The sequence below is a fragment of the Trachypithecus francoisi genome, unplaced genomic scaffold (genome assembly GCF_009764315.1).
Source record: "Trachypithecus francoisi isolate TF-2019V2 unplaced genomic scaffold, Tfra_2.0 Lachesis_group17, whole genome shotgun sequence".
In the NCBI taxonomy this organism is placed as follows: Eukaryota; Metazoa; Chordata; class Mammalia; order Primates; family Cercopithecidae; genus Trachypithecus; species Trachypithecus francoisi.
This window is the reverse complement of record NW_022681462.1, coordinates 30364680-30369502: the sequence shown is the minus strand read 5'-3', so window position 1 is coordinate 30369502 and position 4823 is coordinate 30364680. Positions and strand designations below refer to the sequence as shown.

The 4823-nt window shown below is 51.2% G+C and overlaps 1 long non-coding RNA gene across 1 annotated transcript; it reads left to right on the top strand.

Annotated features, from left to right (window-relative positions):
- The first annotated feature begins 1008 nt into the window (after window positions 1-1008).
- On the top strand, window positions 1009-4011 carry LOC117062098. Its single transcript, XR_004428214.1, has 3 exons — window positions 1009-1184; window positions 2873-3039; window positions 3927-4011. It is a non-coding gene; the product is annotated as an uncharacterized LOC117062098 (long non-coding RNA).
- The last annotated feature ends 812 nt before the right edge of the window (window positions 4012-4823 follow it).

The window sequence follows — 4823 nt, the reverse complement described above, 5'->3', positions numbered from 1 at the left end:
TGCTGTGGGCAATGAAGCCCGATCAGTCAGGACCCCGACCAGTCCTCCCACCCCCAGGCCGCGCAGTGTAACCACAATAGCAGCCCCTACCCCGCCCCTGTCGGGGGCAGTGCAGCACCCAATAGCGCCCCCAACCAGCCCTACTGCTGCCAGCAATACAGCCAAGATAGTGACTCCAATCCGCCCCCCTCACCGCCACCCCACCCACACCCCCCCTACCTACCCCTGCTGCTGAGAGCAGTGCATCCCCACAGCACACCTGAAACTAGTGACGCCCGGAATAACATTCTAGTACGCCAAAACAGTGACGTTCGAATAACACCCCAACCAGTCCCCGCTGCGGGCAGCCCGGGACAGCGCACCTACCCCATCGACTTTCTACCTCTGGCCAACTGCAGTGTCCATCGCTGCCACCAACCACATGGAGGCGACCCAGTGAGGTGAGGGCTAGCGAGGCCAGCCACAATCCCACAGGCTCTAGCCTCCAGCCTGTGGTAGGTGCCTCCTCCTCCTCCTCCTTCCCTTCCTGTAGCCAGGCATGGAGCAGCTCTCACCACCAGCTGCCTCTCTCCATTGCCGCCACACACCAAGCAGAGGCAAGCCCTGGCGCCACAGGCTCCAGCTTTCAGTATGGGGGCAGAACCGGCTTCTGCCTGCTCTAAACTGCCAGTGGAAGAAACTTATGGACTAACACAACAGAGCCCACTATGACGTGACTCCCGTTAGTGTGCCTTATATACTGAGGTTGTGCAGGCCAGTTTCCTGGACTTCATGTTCTGATTGGATGAGAGAAAACTGCTGTGCCTACTCTGATTGGATGTTATCTTCACGTTCTGATTGGATGAGAGCAAGCCTTAGACTAACCAATGAGAATGTGAAAATAAAGTCCAATCAGAGTAGGCCTAGCCTTTTCCTCTCATCCAATCAGAACACGTAGTTTATAATCTTGGTATATAAAGCATGTTAAGTGGGGGCGTCTCCCTATTCCAGCCTTGTCTGTGTCTGACTTCGTGGCTGCTCCCTTACCAGCTTGGAGTAGGAGGTGCTGGCTGCCGCACGCTGGAGGCTGGAGCCTGTGGGGCTGTGGCTGTCCTCACTGACTCGCCTCGCTGGCGTGCTTTGCTCGCTGCAGTTGGTGGCAGCCGCGGACACTGAAGCTGGCCAGAGCATAGAAAGGCGTCAGAGTAAGTGCGCTATCCAGGGCTCCACTGTCCGTGGCCTGGGACAGTTTGGGGGCCCTATCTCAGGCGTCACTGCCCGCCTTGGGTGTGCTATCTGGGGCTGTGCTGCCTGCACCGGGGGGTGGGTTGGAGGCCTTAACCAGGGCTGCAGTGCCCTTGTCGGGGAGCTGGTTGGGAGCACTATCCCAGACTGTATTGCCGGCAGCAGTAGGCTGGGCTAAGTGTGCTATCCAGGGCTGCACTGCGCGGCTGTGGGGAGGGTGGCGGTTTCCGGTTAAGGGCGCTGTGGGGTGCTGCCAAGCCCATGGTGCGGGGAGGCGGAGCGGTTTGGGTGTGTTGGGTGCGAGCTACACTGCTGGTGGCAGGGGGCAGGGTGGGTTGGGAACCGTATCGGGGCTACACTGATTGCTTTAGCTAGGATTTCCAGTACTGCGTTAAATAACAGTGGTGACAGTGGACATCCTTATCATGTTCCAGATTTTAGAGGAAAAGCTTTCCATTTTTCCCCATTCGGTGTGATTCTGGCTGTGGGTGTCTCTCATGTGGTTTTTATTATGTTGCGATATGTTTCTTCTGTTCCAGTTTTTTTGAGGATTTATAGTGTGAAGGGATGTTGAATATCATTAAATGCTTTTTCAGTTTCAATTAACGTGATCATACTGTTTTTGTCTTTTATTTGGTTGATATGATGTATCACATTGTACGTTGAATGACCTTGCATCCCAGGGATACATCCCACTTGATCATGATGAATTATTTTTTCAATGTATTGCTGAATTTGATTCACTGATATTTTGTTGAGGATTTTTGCATCAACATTGGAGATACTGGCCTGTAGTTTCCTTCTTTGATGTCATTATCTGATTTTGGTATCAGGGTAATAATGGCCTCATAAAATAAGTTTGGAAGTATTCCCTCCTGTTTTTCAAAGTAGTTTGAGTAGGATTGGTACTAGGTCTTTATATCGTTTGGTGTGAAGCCATCAGCAGTGAAGCCATCCGTTCCTGGGCTTTTCTTTACTGGGAGACTTTTTCTGATGGCTTCAATCTCATTACTTGTTACCAATCTGTTCTGGTCTTGCACGTTTTGACTGTTCAACCTAGGTAGGTTGTATGCGTCTAGAAATTTGTCAATTTCTACTAAGCTTCCAATTTATTGGCATATGATAGCCAGTTATGATCCTTTGAATTTCTGAAATATCAGTTGTAATGTTTTCTTTTTTTATCTGTTGATTTTATTTGTTGGAATCTTCTGTCTTTTTTCTTAGCCTGGTTAAAAGTTTGTCAATTTTGTTTAGCTTTCCAGAAAACCAACTTTCTGTTTAATCTTTTGTACTTTTTTATTTAAATTTTATTTCTGCTGTGATCTTATTTTCTTATTTTCTTATTTTGGGTTTAGTTTGTCCTTACTAGTTCTTTAAGATGTATTGTTATTTTGAAGTTTTTCTTTTGTTTGGATGGTAGGCACTTATAGCTATAAATCTCTGCCTTTGTTCTGCTTTCTGTGTAGCGTAAGTTTTGCTGTATTGTGTTTTGATTACCATTTGTTTCATAAAATTTTTTAATTTCTGTCTTAGTATCTTCATTGACCTACTAGTCATTCATTCAGGAGCGTATTGTTTAACTTCCATGTGATTGTATGGGTTTTCAAAATTACTCTTCTTACTGATACCTAGTTTTATTCCTTTGTAGTCAGAGAAGATGGCCATGGAGACAGCAGCGTGGTTGGAGTGGTAGGAGCCGGCCATCAGCCAGAGCTGCTCCGGGCCTGGCTGCTGAGTGCTAGAGCGTGCGGCCCAGTGGCTTCCTTCACTGTGGTTGGTGGTGGCGGTGACAGAGACTGCAGCATGACCAGAGTGGTAGGGCAGGGGCTATCGGGGCTGCACTTTTCGCAGTGTGGGGTGTGTTGGGGGCACTATCCAGGGTGTCATTGCCTGCATTGGGGGTATTAGTTGGTAGCACTGTAGAGGGCTGCGCTGCCTACGGTGCGGGGGGTGGGTTATGGGCACTTTCTGGGGTCGCAGTGCCCATGGAGGAGGACAGGTAAAGGCACTGTCGGGTATACGCTACTGGCGGCGTTGGGGGGCGGAGGTGGGGTGCGCTATTGAGGGCAGGACTGGCCGTGAAGCGGGGGCGAGTTCGGTGCTATCAGGGTCTGCACTGCTGGGGGCAGTCAGCAGAGTTGGCAGCAACAGTGTGGCATCCGAGGAAGGAGCAGTTCTCCTCTCCCTGGACTCCACACTCCAGAGGGCCACCTACTCTTGCTCATACTGGAGCATGGCAGGCGCACTGTGTTTCTGTGGGAATCCTGAGCGTGGCAGAGAGACCCACACCCACCGTGGCTCCTGGGCCCATGCACTCTGGGTCTGTGCCTCAGAGGCTGCCAGGCAGCCCGGGTATGGAGTAGCAGACACCATGGGGGACAGGGCCCTGGGCGTGGAGGCATCCGGAACAGGAATTGGCACCTGGGTGTGGAGGGCTGGCTGGGTCTGAATTTTTCTGCTGCTCCTGTTCCTGAGGAGTGCAGCCCGGGTGGGCCAGTGGTTCCTGTGGAGTGGGGAGCTGGGTGCTGTGGTGTCTGCAGCACCTACTCTAGGCCCCAGTTCCTGGCCAGCTTGGGCCAAAAGGAGAGGCTGTACTTCGGAGGGTGGGTGCGAGTGCCTTTGCTGAAACTGGCCCCTGCCACCAGTCCCTGGCATGACAAGTTGAGGCTCTTAATGCTACCACCCCTCGCATCTTCCTCTAGGCTATTCTGGCTTTGCCCGCCCAGCTGCTCTGTGCCAGGAGGAGGAGGAGACACCTGGAGCCTGTGACACCACGGCTTGCCTCGCCTCAGCGGGTGGGTGGCAGCGATGGAGACTGCAGCGTGCTGGAACGGGAGGAGAGTGACCGTGCTAGGTGGTCAGGCGGCTACAGCCAGGGTTGGGGGTCAGGCTTACAGGGATGGCCGTGCTGCGACAGTGGCCAGGTGGTGGAAGCCTTGTAGGGAGGGCTGTTGCATTGGCAATGGGCCTGGCTTTGCCCTGTCACTGCCGTGGAGCTGGCCTGTACTGCCCTGCCTTGCCCTGGCCCTGCCCTACTGTTACCTGGACTGTCTCAGCCCTGCCCTGCTCTGGTCCCATCCTGGTCTTGCCTTTGCACTGGCCCTTCCCTGAACCTGGCTTTGCCCTGCCACTGCCGTGGACCTGGGCCTGTACTGCCCTGCCTTGCCCTGGCCTTGCCCTACTGTTACCTGGACTGAAAATGGAAACAGGAAGCATTCCAAAGCAAACCTTGAACTTAGAGAGTTAATTAAGTGAGCAAAGCAAGCATTCCTCGTGATTTTTGTGTGTGTGTGTGTCAGTGACAGATGAACATGGTACTTGAACCATAATTGTACTTCTTCAGATTCCAATAGCCAGTAATTTTATCATGTAGTTACACTGATAGTGAACCCCAAAATCTACTTGGGTTTACTCTGTATTTGTATTTTAAAATAACATTTTTTAGTTTCCAATATAAGTGTTACATTTTTTTCTGAATTAGAAAACATTATTTGGATTGAGTTAAAAGAATCATTTTTTATATGTTTATTATGTCTTAAGAGTGTTTGCATTGTTACCTATGTTCTCTTTTCTCTTCCGATGTTAGTTTTTACTGGTTT